Genomic DNA, 19097 nt, shown 5'->3' with positions numbered 1-19097 from the left:
AGTGGTCTCTCTACAGAGCACTGTGCCTACCTGTCTCCTGTGTCACACTAACTTTCTCACCCTGATGAGGCAGTTGACAAGACTGAGACAGTCTCATGACAACAAGTAGACTCAACCCTCTGGACTTTCTAGTCTGACATATGCATGCCATCATGTGCGCCTTCTCAACTGAGAACTGACAAATGGGAAGTCATTCTCTCTTGGGTCCACACATGGCTCTCTGGGTTACATTCCAGCAACTGAGACTGAGAAAGATGGAAAAGAAGGTTCGGGAAGGGCTCAAAAAGACATTTTAAGTGTTGGTATATAAGCAAATGAAAAGACATGGAATATAATTAAGAATACACAGACTGTCTGAAGTACCACATAAACAACTGTGTATAGCAGGGAAATAACTCAAGAAAAACACTCTAGCTGGGCATGGTGGTACACACCTGCAATCCCAAGACTTCTGGGGAGAAAGCAGAGGGCCAGGAGTTCAAGGTCATCCTAGGCTACATACTGAGATCAAGGCCAGCTGGAACTACATGAGATCCTGCCTCAAAATAACTTTCTCCCATATTTTCCATGTTAGAACATGAGAAGTCATTTTATATACCACCAGTTAAGACACACAACCACGCCAAATTGCGCACATCACTTATAACAATGTTCTCTAAACAGTATTGGCAAGGGTGAGGACTCCCTTTCACTATGGAAAAGCTGTTTAACTGGGACCACTAACCACCATGTAAAGCGAACACAAAGACTTTGCTTCTAACAAGTTTGTTGTTTGGCTGCAGCCCCAGATAGCTGACTCACCCTATCTGTTCATTTTACTTTTTGGAGGACAAGAAAGTGATCTAGAAGCTTGTTCCACTATTACCTAAAAGACAACACCTTTAAACAAACTGAACGTTCACCCTCACATCCAGTGCCTGTCATGTCTGGTGACCTGAAGCACCGACGCCATGCTGAATTCTTTCCTGCTTTTGTCAACCATAGCCACTGGTTGGCCAGGTGAGGTCTCGGGGCTCAAGGTTCTTGAGAAAATGAGGACGGCAAGATGTACGGGAACCAAGACAACATGCTCAGAAGAACTGGGCAGCAGCTATAATGACTCGTGGAGAAAAGGGCTGGTAAACAAGGACAGTGTGGTGATGTAATCAGCCACAGCCTCCTACCCCTCCCCAGAATCGTGCATGGGAAGTGTGGCAGAGAAGGAGCAGACAAGATTCTTGAGCTTCTTCACTAGTAGGTCCGTCACTCTCCACACAGGAAGGGAACAGAGTTCACAGGGATGAAACCAGTGAGCGGTTGAGGACAGTTGAGTGCACCTCAACTGGGCAGAGGGCTCGTCAAGAGTCTGGGCGCTGGGGCTGGAGAGACAGCTCAGTGGTTAAGGGTGTACTGCTCTTGCAAAGGCCCCAAGTTTGGTTCCCAGCACCCATACCAGGCAGCTTACAACTGCCTATAACTACAGTTCTAGGAGTATCTGATGCCTGTAGCTTCCCTGCATTCATGTGCATATACCCACACACAGATACACACGGACATATAATGAAAGATAAATCAGTTCATTTCAAAAAGAGTCCAGGTGCTGTAACCTTGGGCTGACGGCTTCTCTTCTCTGACATCTTAAATAGTTAAGAAGGCTACTCACACTGGGGGATTGTGTGAGAACCAGGCAAACTCAAGTATGTGGGAAAAAAAATATTGGGAGTACTAAAATGCTCAGCAAATGAAAACCATTTTTCTCTCCATGCTGGCTCAGGAAAATATGATGCATTATCCAAATCACAGCTTGATTTGACAATAGAATACGGAGCTTCGCTGGGTTTCTTTTTTCTTAAATAGAGGCACAGAGAACACCAATGTGGCTCGGCTAAAATTAACCCTGAGAGGGATTATTAAAAGCATTTGCAGCTTATTCAAGAAATGTGTGGTGGAAGATGCTAAGAAACTGCCTCCCACCCTCCACTCACAGCAACAGGCCTCTGGGCATTAGGCCTGGTTGATCCTCCCGGGTGGGAACCAGGCACCCTGTTAATAATGGCATGCCCCTAAACCCGGGTGGGCTCTGCCCAGCTCTGCTCCTCAACTGTTACACCACCCCAGTGCTACCATGTGGCCTCAGCAAGAAAGTACAAACCCATTTAAATGCCAGCATTATAAACATGCAATGAAAACAAGGTTCCCAGGAAAACAAAAATGGACCAACACAAAAGTTTGGGGACCTCAAAGATGCACTTCTGAATTCTTCGTTTCTAGAGTTTAATCCAAATGGTTGTTCCCTACCAAGGATGGAAAGTAAGTTTCAACCAAGTAGATCATGTTTAAGAAGACAGAAACAGTGGAGAAGAGCAAGGAATGGGTCAGGGGTCTGATGTGCCCTGTTTCTGTATGGCCTATAAGCCATGAATGGCTTTTACGTTTCCAGATGCTTGAAAAAACTTAAAAAATAATATTTTGTGGCACTTGGAAGATACATAAATTCAAATTTCCGCATCCATAAATAGGCACGCTGGAGCACAGCCACGCTTGCTCACTTGCAGATGGCCATGGCTGCCACAACAGAGTGGATAACTGCAGTAAGACCACATGGCCCACAAAAATATTTAGTCCCTGGAACTTTGCAGAAGTTTGCCAACTCTTTAGTGGGGAAGACATGGAGCCTATTAATAGCATCCAATATGCTTATTAATCATGACATTAATGATGATGAAGAATATTCTACTAGTTTCCACAAAAAAATATTAAACTCATTCATTAACTGTGAGAGGAAACACTTAGCAAATGCTGACTATGTGCCAGGCATTTTTCTAGTAGTCATGGATACACACAGGTTCAGCATTCGAGGACTCAACCAGCCAGGGGTCAAAAATGTCCGGGTAGGGGCAGGATGGTGTCCGCACTGGCCATGTTCAGCAGCTTTGCCATCCCTAGATATACATCATGACAGATATTTGCAGTGCACTAACATTATACTAAGCATTAAAGGCAATGTGTAGGCGGCTTAGTGTGGGAGAATACGCACAGGTTGCATAAAAATACCATGTGACTTTATATAAAGGCTCTGTGGGGTTCCTGGAGTCAATCCCCAACTGATATATTAAGGGATAACTGTGCAAGGAAAACCTCTGAGCTCATGAAAGTAAATTTCAGCAGACAACAAAAACAAAGAAAGAAAAAAATACATTAAGCAGAAGAAAACATAAAACAGGAAGGAACGGAGGGCTGGAGAGATGACTCGGCAGTCAAGAAGAGCACAGGCTAGTCCTGCAGAGGACCTAGGTTCTGTCCAAGTACCCACATGGTGGTTCATAATCACTGTAACCCCAGGTCCAAGGACACAACATCCTTTTCTGACCTCCATGAGCACCAGGCATGCACATGATGCGTACACACACACACACACACACACACACACACAGACAAACATTCATACATATAAAATAAAAACAAATAAATCCTTTTAATAACTTTTTAGGGGAGGAATGGAGTTAGGGGAGGAGGAAGCATAGGCTGGGGAAAGAGAGCCATTTTAACTTTAAGTAGGAAAACCTGTAGCAGGCGACTAAGGAGGGGCGGGCGGGGTGGTATGCAAGAAGAGGGACACAGAGCAAAAAACCCTAAGGTCCCAAGCAGCCCCAGCTTATTCAAGGATTTTACCTTTCACCATAAGGAAGCCCCCATTCCCACTGGAGGCTCTGCTGGCCACTTTCCTGCCCCTGAGCACGTGACCCTGGCTCTCGCAAAGCCTGGCGAAGCTAGTCTACCTCTTCCCTCCTCCATTTTGGCCACTTTTGTTCAATTCCAGGCTGCACTGCTCTTCTCTGCCACCTACATTTGGTGTGTGTCATTGTTACAATGACCTAAACATAACAGACTCCAAAAGACACCACTCTACGCTACCGGATCAGGTTTCTAAGCCATTTGCCTACCTCAATATGTCTTGTTTAAAAAGAAACACTGGGGATCATTTTCCCATAAAACTTTTAACACTTCCAGTTTCTTAAGGATCCTATTCATGGGGGCCGGGCGGCAGTGGCGCACGCCTTTAATCCCAGCACTCGGGAGGCAGAGCCAGGAGGATCTCTGTGAGTTCGAGGCTAGCCTGGGCTACCGAGTGAGTTCCAGGAAAAAGGCACAAAGCTACACAGAGAAACCCTGTCTCAAAAAACCAAAAAAAAAAAAAAAAAAAGGATCCTATTCATAATCTGAAGTCACCTTTACTTAATACCTTTAAGTTATACATAATTACCATGTTCTGACAAGTCTTATTAACTGAATTCCCTCAATGCTTATCATTCATGTCCACAGTTTCCTTCTTGATAATAGTTCTGATCATCTTTAGATCCTCAGGCCAGACATCTTGCTGCTGGCTGTTTCCCAGCTCTGTGCATCCTTGAATAACAGGACCTTACAGCACCGTAAGATAATGTCTACCAAATGGCATAAGCATTTCTAAAATATTCCTAAGACCCAACAGTCAGTCTCTGCTTAAACACAACATGCAGCAAGAGCAGGACGTCAGGAAGTGTTCCTTTATCACTGCCCCGCTGCTAAGCCTATGCTCCAGCACCAGCCCACCTCACTGAGCTCTGCTCCATCATTCGGGCCCCATGGATCCCTAGACACAGCAGTGCCCTCTCTGTTCTAAGAGTCAGTGTGAGTGCCTGTCTTCACAGGGCCTTTACATCATCACAGCACTAAGCACACCATGCAGCAAATGGTAACTGCTACCTATATATTTGTTAAGTAAAATTACTGGCTTGCCACCTCAATCATCTTTCCGTTATGAGATACAGCTTTCTTTAAAATGCTTACACACACACACACACACACACACACACACACATACTCATCCTCACAAATACTTACCACACACTCAATACATATCATACACACACAAATACACACACATATACACATACACACATCCCACACACTCACACATATATACCACATACACACACATAAACATACACACTACCACACTCACGCACATGTACCGTAACTAAAAGCATATGTTCATAACAGCATTATTCATATAAAAATATGTTCATCTGTTCATACCAGCATGATTCAGAAAGCTGAAGGTAGAAACATCCCAAATACCCATCATCGGATGGGCAGAAAAATAGAATGTATTATACCCATGCAATAAAATATTATTTGAGCATGTAAAGGAATGGAGTCCTGACACATGCTACAACATAGATGAGCCTTGGAAATATTTTTTTTTAACTTTCTTTTTATTTATTCTTTGTGTCTTTCACATCATGCATCTCCATCCCATTCATTTCCCGTCCCTTCGTATCCTCCCTCTGCCCATGAGCCTTGGGAATACTATGCTAAGTAAAAGAAGCCAGAACCAAACAGCCACAGGTGTGATTCTGTTCTTCTGAGATGCACCTAACAGGCAAATCCACAGACACAATGCAGATGATTGCTGCCTGGTCCACCCAGCCATGTCTGTTACCTGCTCCTTAAAAGTCTGCTGTTAAAGACATGGAAGACTCTACTAATCACCTCACACACACATGGTAGTATAGGGTGAATGTGGTGGGGGGGGCTGTAGGAAAGATTGCATCCGAAAGGTGAATGGACACCTTTACAGCCGCCCTGCTGATACAGCCAGCCAGACCCTACCTCTCACAGGCATATAGCAGCCCGGATTCTTAGCATGGGGCAGAGACAGGAATGGCGATTCCCATCTATCTGCGATGGCTGCAGCTCGGGCTGTCTCTCTAGTAATACAGGGCAGGAAAATTTCCCCTTTCACATCTCCCAAGTCAATAGCCACCCGTCCAGAGAGAAGCCAAAGCAATGAGCAGCGTTGTCAGCTCCAAAATGACGGAAGCCTGAGGAGGAAATGCACCAATGCACCTCTTTTCCAACCCAACACCAGTGTTTGCTCACCCTGTTTCCCCACCGAATGTTCTAGCGGCGGGGGTGGGGTGGGGGGAGCCCAAACTGCACCCAGGCTTTACTGCTGCTCTTTGTGTTTTTGTTTTGAGGAGCTTTATTTTATTTTTTTGGTGAGGATTTGGTCATTAAAAGCAACAACAAAGCGAAACCCGCACCACACACAAGAAAGAGGGACGTGCTTCACACCACAGCAATTTCAAAATCATGAGTTTTCAAAAACTGCCCAGAATGTGGAATGGGGGGACGTCTCCTGTGAGCTGCATCACAGTGCAGCTGCTCCTCATTAAAGCTCCTCTTGACTCCCTCTGGGCTAGTTTCCAGCAGAAAATTCTTTAAACAGAACTCGGCTTTCAACCCACTTTCTTCTTGCTCCGGGCCCCTCAGCCCTCCACTCTGCAGTGGCCGCCTGCCTCTGCTCAGCTCAGGAGGGGGAACTGTCGTTAAGGTAGACGGGGGAGGGGCTCACAGAACCCACAAACCAAATTAAGCGTCGGCCAGTAACAAAGGTCTATGGTCTGAAGGGCCCCAAACCAGTCTGTTCTTTCCTGTGACCATGGTGCCAGCCAGGTTTCCTGCCGCCCCCCCCCCCACCCGCCCCTACCCTGTTCCCGTTCCCCCTGTTATAATAGGTAAAGAATAATTGCTAACAGCCGAAGCTGGCAGTAACCAGTGAAAGTTCTACTTCACTTTCAATTGCCAAAGCCAGGCTGAAAACATGTAGGTGCCCCCAGAGCATACAGACTCCAAATGTCTCAGCTACATCAAGAGCCCAGGCCACTGGGTAACCTCAATGTGTCCCTCGTTTCAAGAACTTGGGGCCCCATGTCTCACTAGCTCATCAACCTCTCATTCTGTGACTCTGTGCAAAGGTAACTAACTGGGTTGTGCTTACTGCTGACTTTTTTTTTTTTAAAGCACAGACTTACACTTAACTTCCTGGTTTAAAAAAAAAAAACACACAGGAGAAAATGGAAGTCACCTATCATGTTCCTTCCTTCCCACCATCCCCACTCCCACTCATCCCCTGCTGCTACTCCCAAAAAAGAAAGGGAAATCAAGAGAAAAGAAAGGAAACAATATGCCTTACTCAGTAGGAAGGGGGAGTACTGGGGAGAGACTGGAGCCCCAAACAGACTGTTTGTGGTAAAACATGCTTTCTAGGGCCTTCCTAGTTTGATGGAAAAAAAACAAAGACGAGCATATAATCAACCCTACACACACACACACACACACACACACACACACACACACACACAGAGTATCACATCTAATACACAAAGACGACCAAGCACTGTGGGGCAGGCATTTTTCTACTATGTAAATCTGCTTCCTGGACAGCACATTTCTGCCTTTCTTGTACAAGTATTTCAGAAAATGTTAATCTTGATTCCCACATTAGCTGAATGCTTCCAAATTAAAAAGTTTCCCACAGGAAAAAAAAAACCAGCAAGGGGAGCTGGGAGGCTGGGGACTGACTTCTGGAGTCCCACCTCGCTTGGTTCACATGTGTTCAGGTTTTTCCACCCCCTCATCTGAATAAAGCAATAAACACGCTGATTCTAATAAATCCAAACTGAAGAGGCTGAAGTGGAAGGGCCTCGGAGCTGTTCATTCACAGCACTGTTGCCCTTCCTCAGGCTGAGCCGGGAGCCGGGGCAATGGGAAGCCATGCTTTATCTAGGTAGGAAGTCTGTGAGTGCCCTTCTCGTCCAGCTGACAGTCTAAGAGGCTGAGCTGGGCGGTCAGTCTCTTCAACAGCCTTCAAGATGGGACGGGGACACCGAAACAGGGCTGAGGTTTGTGACGCTGCTGTAATGGAAGGTGGCTTTTCCTTTGTCTTCCTGTGCATATCAGTCCTTTGCCATACACCCTGGATCCTGAGAAAATAGCCATGTGTGATTAAAACCCGGCAGGCACACTCTATCATGAGTTTACAGAAAGCACCCTTCACCATAACAGACAGGATGAGTGGGAGAAGAGGGCCGCTCTGAGTTCTGGGCTGCAGAAGCACGTGAGGGTCTGTGATCCTGACACAGCATTCTACACCACTAAGTCGTATCTCATCCACACTTGAATGTATCCACATTGCCTTTATGATTAACATAACAGTCTATTTTGGGTGACTTTTGTATTAGGGCTGATGGGGCCAGACCTTGCTGGGCTATGCAAGCCTCCAAGCCTGTACACGATTCCCAACCTCTAGGAACATTCCAGAACTCCTGGTGCATTGTCTTCAAGCAACTGCCTCAAGATAGCCTCTCTTCACACACTGTACTCCCTTCTTCCAGCTCAAAGAGCGTGCTACAGTCCACCGCTCCTCCCAGACCTGTGCACACACCATCCACAGAGCACCATTATCTCCACACTCGTTGCAGCCATGCCCTAAAATTGCTTCAAGCCCCTGCTTAAATGTTATTTCCTGCGAGGCAGGGTGGCCTGTGCTGCCTTTAATTGCATTTGGGAGGTTCAGGCAATAAGACCCTGTCTCTACTCCCCAAAAAGAAGAAAAGAGGAAGAGAAGGGAGGAGATGCTACAGAAAGGGGAAGAAAGGGGGAAGGAAAGGGTGGGAAGGGACATCCCCGACTTGATGTTCTCATAAATCGGACATATGGCGTTAACCTTTGCTATACTTATTTACCTTCCCTAACAGACAAGAATTCTCTGCTATCCCCCCGTGTGCCAAGCACAGGGACCAGCGTATGGAAGTCATTCAACTTCAGTGTTCACATTCTTAACAGATGCCAAAGGGCAAAGTGCAAGGGTCCACAGAACCTTTACAACCTAAAGACTCTAGACTTCAATTACACTCACTGTTCGGGAGCCACAGGGTTGAGCTAGTTACCGAAAGGATTTTTAAACTAATTAACATTCTTGATACACAGGGTACCTTAACCCTCATACACTCAAGACTAGTCAAAGCCATCCAACCCCATATGGAGTAGATTTCTTTAAATCCTATTTTCCTCAAAAAATATGAAGTTGCCCAGCATTCGTAGGGAGATGTGTACATCTGCTGCACACGAACCCCACTTTCACATATGGCCGATACCGCCAGTGCCCGTGTGAGAGGCTCATGCCGCATCCATGTGCCGGAAGCAAGCACCAACCAGCGCCAGCTCTGCTTCTGGGGCTGGGCCTGGCTTACCTGTAAGCGTCTCAAGAGCCTTTTAAGAGCAAATATGATGACTAAAATCACCACTGCCATGCCCAAAATATGTCCACACAAAGGACAGCTTTTGTGGTATTTACATCAACTGACATTCGTTACTTTGACGGTAATGGGAACAATTATTTGCCAAAGAAAAGTGTATGGTTTTCATTTCTTTGAATTATATCCCTCCCTATTTTATTAGTATCTCTGCTTTGACCCTGGCCATAACCCAGCACAGACCATCAAGCTAGAAACTGGGCACCAACCAAAAGCTGGCACCGGAGGAGTCAAGTGTGATTCACTGCTGTAATCTCAGTTCATCTGCTTCCAGAACTTCACCTGCACATTAAAACAACAACCAAACAGCAGAAACAATGGCACTTCTGGCATCTGCCACTTTTCTTGGGGAAACAGGAAGCTGAAGAATGGCTCTTATACCATCTATGTTTGTATCGCCAGCTCAGGAACTATCATTGGTGGCATTTTAAATGGCCACATAAAGTGACACAGAAGTGTCAGCTTGACTCTTGGCCTAAAACATGTGTTATCTCGCACTTTAAGGAAGTCTGCTGACGTCTGCTCTGAGGGCAGGATGGCATCGATACCATAAAGGCAAAAACACCTGCTTCTAGTTTAGGTTAACTCTTGGTTTCTAGAAATTAGGCCATTTTTTCTGGAGATAAACTCAGTTGGTAGAGTGCTTTGATTCCTGTGTGTGAGGCCCTGGATTTAACTCCCAAGACCATAGCAAAAGCAGGAGAAGGAGAAAAATAGAACAGGGCTGTAGAAACCAGGCTAGTTTAAAAGCAGTTATTATGAAGTATGTGTAATTTCTGAAAGACAGCCCAATGGTCTGAGGCTGCCACATCCTCTGCACAATAAAACCAAAGATGAAGGCCGGAATGTAGCTCACGGGTAGAGCGCTTGACAAGGGCAAGACTCCAGACTGGATACCAACACCAAAAAAGTAAATTCCTAAGAAAATAAAAATAATGAACACTTGCAAAATAATTATGGTGCCTGACCCCAATGTGGCATCTATCTACCACTACTCTTAAAAACAGGGCTGTGGCCTAACTGGGGGGGGGGGGGGGGGGGTGTTCTTGTGAGCAAAAAATACCTGAGATTTTAAGTGTTGTGTGGTCTTTCATACTACAGAAGCCAAACACCCACCAGATCTGCTGAAAGTATTGCTCAAGTTTACCCAAAGCAAAGGCAAAAGTATGTGAGAAAACATTTCTGGGGATGGTGGGAATAAGCCCAGCAGACCCCAAAAGCCAGAGTGGCCCAGGCTGAACCTGTGTTTCACGACAGAGCGCAAACATAATTCCCCAAGTGTAAACAAGGCCTGTCTACGGCAGAAACCCCAACACACGCTACAACCCGTGTTCCACACCATCTCTGGAGAGGTCCTTCAGTGACTAGGCCGAGCCAGAGCAGGGCCACTACAGATCTACCGATATTCTCTTCCGTGCATTACTGAAAACACTGTCCGGTAGCAATCAAGATGGTTCTAGGGGAGATGCCGAGAGCCAGCTGCGTGCACAAATTCGTGCACGGATACACACACAATCCAGGTCTTCCATACATATGAATATATGTGTGTAAATGTACATAACTGTGTGTCTAACAATTAGAGGAGTTTGTCCTCTAGCTGAATGAATATTAAAGTGTAATTAGCACATGGATTTTTAAATGTCCTGCCTCGGATTTCTGGACGGCCACAGATCTCTCTGGCAAAGTTGCTGCAAACGGCCCTTTCCTCTAGAGCTGCCCTGGCTCTGCTGGTAGACTTGTAATCTTGAACAAATCACTTCACACCTTTGATCCTCAGCCTTCCTGTGCTTTATAAAATAAAATACTTGGTTCTGGACAGAGGGATCAATGGTGACAAGCACTAGCTGCTCTTGCAGAGGACCAGACTTCAGTTCCCAGAACCCACATGGCAGCTCACAACATCTGTAACTCTGGCTCCAGAGGACATGATGCCCTCTTCTGGCCTTCCAGCAGCCCCAAGCATGCATGTGGAGCACATACCCATCTGGGGGGAAATATCCTGACACAAAACAAAAATAAAGAGATCTCTAGAGAGTAAGATTCTTGACCAAATCATCTCCAACAGTCATTTTAAAGTTCCATGGTTCCCTGGGTTACATTCACAGCCCCTGGAGCTACAGGACACACGCATCTGGAAGAAGTACAAATTATCTCCACACTGTTTGGATTCACCAAACTTTAAAAGATGACAATGTGCTAGAGTTAGCCTTCTTACTCTTCCAAACGGCTCCACAAAACCCCTGATTTTTGTTTATTTTTAAGTTCTGATTTTCATGATAAAGCAATGTCTGCCCTTAAATGCAGTTCTTTTTTTTTTTTTTTTAAAGGGAGGCATTATTGTTTTACAGTACAAAGACTCAATTATTTTTTTTCAAAGATTTATTTATTTATTATGTCTACAGAAGAGGGCGCCAGATCTCATTGCAGATGGCTGTGAGCCACCATGTGGTTGCTGGGAATTGAACTCAGGACCTCTGGAAGAGCAGTCAGAGATGGCTCAGAGGTTAAATGCAGTTCTTAAAGGGCTGCTGTCATGAAGAAAAAGAACAGGTTGGAGATGCAGTTTGCAGTGGGGTCAAGAGAAATAGCTCAACCCTGTCTATACTCTCGTCAGTCCTGTAACACAGAACGATTTGCTCAGCTATATTCTGCCTCAGGTCTTCACATATCACATATGTGAGTGGGGAAGTAGGTGCACCCTAAGATCCCTTTAACCCCCTCCTGAGCGTGATGACCTCAGTACTGACATAAACTCCTTCCGCAGTTATATCCCCGGATGTAAGGATGCTGCTGGCTGTGTCAGTATGGGGGGCAGTGGTGTGTATGCCTTGGCTACTGCCCTACTATATAACCAGGCTACTCCAGTACTCCAAGTCTTACTCCTTAGGCAAGAATCAGGGCCATGTCCCTCTTTTGCACACCCTTCACAGCACCTAACTATCCCCGCAATGGCCCATGCATGCTTACATAAATGAGCTGTTGCTCAGGTCTCTCTCTGAGCTAAGCCCTCACAGAACACATAAGGAAACCAAGAACAAGCAAAAGAGAACTAACAATGTATTCACATTCTATGGGCACCAGCAAGAACTCCTGTGCCCAAAGGACCTCTGTCCCTTTCTAGGCCTTAAGCCCCTTCCCTGAAACCCCAGGCTAGGGTAGCAGATTGCTTTTTTCAGTACAGACCGATGGTAGACATTTCAGGCCTTACAGGTAAGTACACAGGGCATTTAAATGACTGATGTGTGTATGAGAGACAGTGGTATGGGAAGAGAATACTGCGTTTAACCTCATGGGGAATCAACCATTAGGTAAATTTGTATAGAACCTTTCTCCAGAACTCATTTTCAGGCATCCACATGACTCAGTATAAAAGCCTCTCCTGGCTCACTCCCCCAGTTCATGACACTGTCATTAACTCCTAGAAAATTTAGAAGGAGCCAGGTGTGGCGGCGCATGCCTTCAATCCCAGGGAGGCAGAAGTAGGTGGATCTCTGAGTTCCAGGACAGCCAAGGCTATGCAGAGAGACCCTGCCTCAAAAACAAAACAACTTAGATGGAATGTGTAAATCCCATCACTGAGCTGTGCGGTGGAGACATCAATGAACTCTGATCACCACCAGTGCCAGCCTTGGCCTGGACGGAAGTGAGTCACTTTCTCATTAGTAATCAAGTGGTGTCCGTTTTTAAAGAGTGACCGAGACATTCTTGGGCATGAGTTTCAGCAATATGAGAAGGAGAGCAGACACCACAAATATGATATACAAATAGGACTACAGCAGAAAAATTAAAGTCGAGGAGGCTCCTTGGGTAGTGCTGAGGATGACTAAGGTTACAAAAGGGCAAACTGCCCAGTGAAGAAATTCCTCAAGGAGATGAGTCTGACTTGCTCAAGAACCAGGGTTTCCAAACCTTAAAGGACCAGGAGGTCAAATGACTAACGCATTGCCAAGGTCTAGGCCAGGAAATCATAACCACCGTCAAATGTTTTCCACGCAGAGGAGCAGGCAGCCTGGTTTATTCTGGATAATTGAGGGTTTGGATGTGTACTATATAATTAGAGGAAACAAGCAGTAAAGAACATGAGCTAATTTGGGGTAACCAAAGATTTGGCTAACAGATACCCACTTACTCAGATCCCTAAAATGAAGCAAACCTGGCCACTGGACAGAAGAGATATGACCGTGAGATACCTGAATTCTCAGCTAACAGGATGAACTACGCAGCTGTGGAAAACGCCCAGTCACTCTCGGGTTTTATATCACTCCCTCTGTCCAAACCGAGTCTTTTTCTTGGCTTGTGATATTCTTGGACTCAGAGTTTCTTGCATAATGTGGCCACAAGCCTACCTGGCCATTCGGCTGGTAACTCGATGAGTCAACACGAAGCCAGAAAGTCCAAGGGAAGAAAAGTAATGGCTGCCAGCTGCCTTCTCTTCCCGTGCCTGGGCCCTTTCCCCAGCTTCTCATGCTAGGCATTCATTCCATCTCCACACGTTCGAGATAACATGTGCTAAATGAGTGTTTGTCCAAACCACTTAGCTGTCGCTAGAAACCAGACTGATCCACACACCCATTTGGTAAAACGTTACCTGAACTAGAATTCAGACAGAAAAACAGCAATCAAGATGGAGACAAACTTGGGGCTTTCTGGTCTATTCACAATATCCAGCACAGAAGGCCTCAGAAGCCTCCACAGTATCTACACCTAGCGCATGTCTGGTGGCAGTCCTCTGAATCTTTGCCATCCTACTGGGGAGACAGAGATGCTGAGAAGCATGGACAGTCAGGCAGAGGAACCACCTCTGTGGAACGGGAGATGGAAATTAAGGGATTCTTGTACCACTTAGATTCTAAGCCAGACTATGTTCTCCTGAACTCTTTCTTCATACAGGCGGGGAGATGGGCTGGAAAGTTGTGATGGTGTATTCACTGAGCAATGCCACCCATCACCACTGCCCTGGCCTTCTCTCCTCTTTTCCAAAGTCCTTTTCATAAAAACCGTGTGGTCTGTTTCTGAAAGGAGCATATTAAACAGAAGTACTGCATCAGAAGGGGAAGCCTGATGTTCCCATCTGAGGACCTTGGACCCAGATGACCTTCTTCAGGAAGGTCACTAACAGTGAATAAGTAAGATCTAGAAAATATAGGGAAACAGAAGAGAAATTTTAATTTCCTTTGCATTGAGATGGATATAAAACAGAACTCAAATTATACAAATATGCCAAAAATACATCCTCCTCATGCATGTGCATATGCACACGCACTCATACATGGAGACGCATGCATATAACAAGGGGGCAATGAGACACTCACCTTCGTTTCTAGGGATTCCAACTCCAGGGCACTGAGAAAAAGCCTGCCATATTTATGCTAATTTATCAAAGTAAGCTTGGAAATCTCTACATAATTATATTTTCATTGAATTTTGATTAAGTGCAGATATAGGCACAACTAAAATGAAGAATGTAATTAAGCTTCTCTAGAAAGAGAAATATTTCTCATTCTGCTTCCAGGGAAAGGGGGGGGGGTGGGATTCCTCCACGAAACGATGGTGCTGACAAGCTACGAGTGGACAATAAGCAACTTCACACAGGATTAGGGTTAACCTGGAGACTGTGTTCAGAGAAGCTGAGCTCAACTCCAATCTATTAATGCCAGCTTTGTCAGCCAAAATTAATTGATTTAATTTATTGGCAGCTATCCAAGGCAGGCGGAGGGATTCAGGCGAGCCTACGAATGGCCTTCTACTTCACCAAACAACAAGACATTTACGGTTCCAGCCTAAAGCACAGAGGATTTGGAAAGGGCATGGGGACTCCGTTACCACGCACTGATAAGAAACTGGTGGTCACGACTCCCATATGGAAGACTCTTCAAACACACACACAGAGGAAAGGACCGTGTGACCGAGACTCGGTTCGGGATAGCAGTAGGAGGCAGGGTGAAGCCTCGATGGGAACACGTACGTGGGGAAGTCACCAGGCAAACGCCACGTGACTCTGTGCTGGCGGCAGCGGCTCAGCAGCCCAGTGTCACAGCTGCATAAAATTAGGGAATGGGGAGGCTTCAGGTTTTCTAATTTAATTTTTCTAATATAATTCCCCACTTCACTGCCTTCTTACATTCCATCTACATAATGGCAGAAAGGCTTTAGCCAAGGCTGACCCACCTAACCTCAGGTAGCTATAAGCCAATAGTACCTGGGTGAGATGCCCAAGGCCTACCTAATACCACTGTTTCTACTTTCAAAAGCTAAGGGGCCAGCAAGAAGGCACAGCAGGTAAAGCTGCTTGCTGCCAAGCCTGAACATCGGAGTTCAAGCCCTAGCATCCACATGATGGGGGAGAACGGACTCCTTCAAGCTGTCCTCTGACTGATATGGCATACATGTGCCCACACATAAAAGTAAGTAAGTAAATAAGTTTTCATTAATTTCTAGTAGTCACATATCTTCAAATGTTTTTCACTTCCTTTCTGGGAGGTCTTGTTTGACCTTTCACTTTAATAGGCCACTTGCTCCATTTTATTGATAGGTAAACTGAGTCACAAAATGGCTGCACATTTTTCCAAGAGCTCATCTTAAGTCAGTATTTAGAAAAAAGTTTTAAGATCTTGGGCAAATCATTTAAACTCTCTGAGTGTCCACACACTGACTGATAAAACAAATACATTATGTATTTCACATGAACAGCTTAACCGAGGCCAGAACCTGGTCTAGAACAAGAATCAGCTGCCACTGTAGTCACTGCATTGCCAAAGATCTGATTGCTGGCAGGAAGGAGGCTCGAACCTGGGTCTATCTGACGCAGAGATCTATGTTCACAGCATGTTACCAGGGAGGACTCTTCCAGGACTTAATCCACTCACAAGTGCCAGGCTGAACCACACTGGAGCCTGAGGCAAACGTAATAATCAGTATTGCTAATCTCCTGATTTAGAATTTTGAGTTTTTTCACCATTTTTGCATTCCTTTTGATACCCTGAAATAGGACATCAAGGCATCACGGACCTTGATGACTGAGTTTCCAGACAGTGCCCTAAATTCCACACCTGAGGCTGTACCTCACTCTTCTCACCCCAGCCCACTGCTGGGCTCTGAACAGACCACACTGCAATTAGTTATTCCCTTGACTTTACAACGGCCTTGTCGGGCTCACTCTCAACTGCTTTAAGTCATCCAGCCCAGTGACTGGTAACAGCTGGAGGACTTTCCAAAGAAGTATGAAGTAATGGAACAGTATCAATTAATTGCAACTACTACTGCAGACTTGAGTGGTGGATGTGGTGCTACCTATGGTATGCACAAGCAGATTGCAGTAAGTCACTCTTTCTTAAAGACTTGTTTATTTTCACTTCATGTGTACGGGTGTTTTGCCTCTGTGTATGTCTGTGCACCACCTGCATGCCTGGTGGCCTCAGAGGCCAGAAAAGGCTTCAGGTCCCCTAGAACTGGGGTTACAGATGATTGTGAGCCACCATCTGGGTGCTGGGAACCAAACTTAGGTCCTCTGCAAGAGCAGCAAGTGTTCTTAACCACTGAGCCATCTCCGCAGCTCCAACAATAAGTAACTCTTGAGTTAATCATTTCTAAGTACCACACCGAGAAAGAAAAAAAAAAAAGACCTGCCCCGTGAAAGGACTTGAATAAGCCAAGGACACCACTCTTCATTTCAGGTTTAAAAGATGCTAAAGAGGATGTGGAACAAATGAAGACTACAGAGGTATGGCTGCCTCTGCTGTCACCTTCCAGAGAACATATTCATACATGACACTCTGCTAACTAGGGCAACCGGCGTGAAGGAACCAGGCTGGCAGGACCCACTTGGCCGGAAAGCAAGCAAATGGCTAGCCAGTGGACAGTCCTGTTCCCTGGCTCTGATCTCCAGCTTCTCTTCACAGCAGTGAAGGCACTAAGGAGGGTGATGAAAGGGACCAATGCTGAGTCAGCTAGGACTCTGGAACACACCCTTCGGAGACCACGGCCACTGCACAGGCGCAAGCTCTGGGGACACAGCCTCCATCACGGGCCGAGTTCTGAGGGAGTCCAGTGCCTCTGATCTCCGCTATGACACCTAAATTTGTTCAGAGGACAATGGAGGCAGCCGGCCCAGTTTTCTTGGATGGATTTCAGATGCCTGGACCACCAACATCACTCTAATCCTGGCAAAGGATATACTTAGTTGCTAATGTTTATTACAGCGAGCAGACAAGGTTTGGATAAAATGTGACACAAGCTTGTATTTTATAACATTTTGCATCCATCACAATGCACTTTGAAATGTGATTTTTAGATACAGACTAGAGGTTCCCAGGAGAAAGCACCCATGCATGAGAACCTCTGCAACTGTGTGGCTTTATATGTGAGGTTTCCTTCTTTTTCCAACACTGTGCTAGGCACCTTCCTCCAAGACAAGAGATGGTGAAGGGCCCTTTACAACTCCAATTTGCATCCTTAGGAATAAAGGCAGTAATCACATCAGAAGAACTCTCCTGTCCAGGACAATTAGCGATAAACTGGGAAAGGCACCAGAAAAAAATACCAGGGAAGTAGACCTTGAGAGGGGAGGAAGCAGTGAGAAACCCACATTAACTGCTTTCCCTCTGCAGGCTGCTCGCCAGCTCAGGTAGCACTACACAAAAAAGCCAGCAGGCAGTGAATGGCTTTCCAGTGGAAGGGGGGGGGGGGGGGGGGCAGGGCTATGGAGGTAAAAGATAGGCTCCTCCAAAGGCAAACCCTGGAAGAGACGGACTCCTGCAAAGGCAAACCCTGGAAGAGACGGACTCCTGCGAAGGCAAACCCTGGAAGAGATACTGCAAAAACAAAACCCTGGAGGAGACAGACTCCTGGGAGGTGGAGCTCAAAAGTATGAACACAGCTGTGCAAATCCTTTGATGGTTCTGATCATACAGAAGGAAGATGAGATTACAGAATGCAAGAGAGCTGGATGGCTGTCAAAACCGGACAGGCAGTTCCTCCTCAGAATTCAAGCCTCGCCAGAGCAGAGGGGCTTGAGAAACACAGCCCAGGCGTGGTCAGTCCTTGCACTTCCCAGGGGTCCGCTAGAGGGTCACATCTTGGGAATGTGGGCCATATATCCCAGCCCTACAGGTGAAACAGAAACAGATCTACCTAACAAAGCCTGAGACCAAGCCTGAACAGGATCAGCGTACCCACTCCCACCAAAGTCTATGGGACCAACACTCGGAAAGCATCGTCCACGGCGTCCAGCGAGTCCTTTAAAAGCAAAGTTTGAGTGGAAGCAAAACTGAACCCAGTCAAGCCACGGAGCAGTGGACAGAAGCACTGGCAACCCAGACAGTAAAATCACCAGATGAGGACTTTAATTCTGATAACTATGTCCTCACAGAAAGCACTTGTGGACGGGGTAACTCATAACCTCACCTACACCGGCATCCTAGGAAACATGAGCTGTCCATGATTTTTAATCAAAATGGGATTTGAGGTGGTTTCTACTTGAAAGCCTGGAACAGACAACTGGAAAGTGATTAATTACATCCAAACTTAATTATATATTTACACCTCCCAGTAGGACAGGGAGAGAATAAAATGTCTTAGCGTTCGTAGTGAGAGGACTTTATTAAGAGCTGACAGCAACTATTTAGCAGCAGTAATTGAGTTTTATGCAAGATTGCACAGGTTCCTCTTGCCTGGCATCACAATCTGACAGGGTCCTTGGGCTCCTAACAGTGAGAAGGAGGGGGAAAAACAGTTGAGCTGTGCACAAAATCCATCTTTGAAAGCTCTTATCCTCGTCTGTCAATGGGATCTTATCAAGGGCTTCTATAGTTTCTATAAACAATCATTAGGGTTTAGATGAATCAGCAGCATAATGCCACCTTAACAGGTTCTGGGATACCTTCCACTTTAAAACATTTTTCTTCCAATTCCCACCCTACCCCCCACAAAAGGAACTTGGCTTCGACTTTGTTTTCTTAATCCACTAAGCAACCTCAG

At 45.8% G+C, this 19097-nt stretch overlaps 1 protein-coding gene across 1 annotated transcript in view; it reads right to left on the bottom strand.

Moving 5' to 3' along the window:
- Window positions 1-19097, bottom strand: part of Notch2 (notch receptor 2) — a 135550-nt gene that overhangs the window by 76021 nt on the left and 40432 nt on the right. The gene's annotated exons all lie outside the window — the stretch shown is intronic.

This window comes from Onychomys torridus, chromosome 6, assembly GCF_903995425.1.
Source record: "Onychomys torridus chromosome 6, mOncTor1.1, whole genome shotgun sequence".
Lineage (NCBI taxonomy): Eukaryota > Metazoa > Chordata > Mammalia > Rodentia > Cricetidae > Onychomys > Onychomys torridus.
The sequence above is the reverse complement of the archived record's forward strand: the minus strand, read 5'-3'. Positions and strand labels throughout refer to the sequence as shown.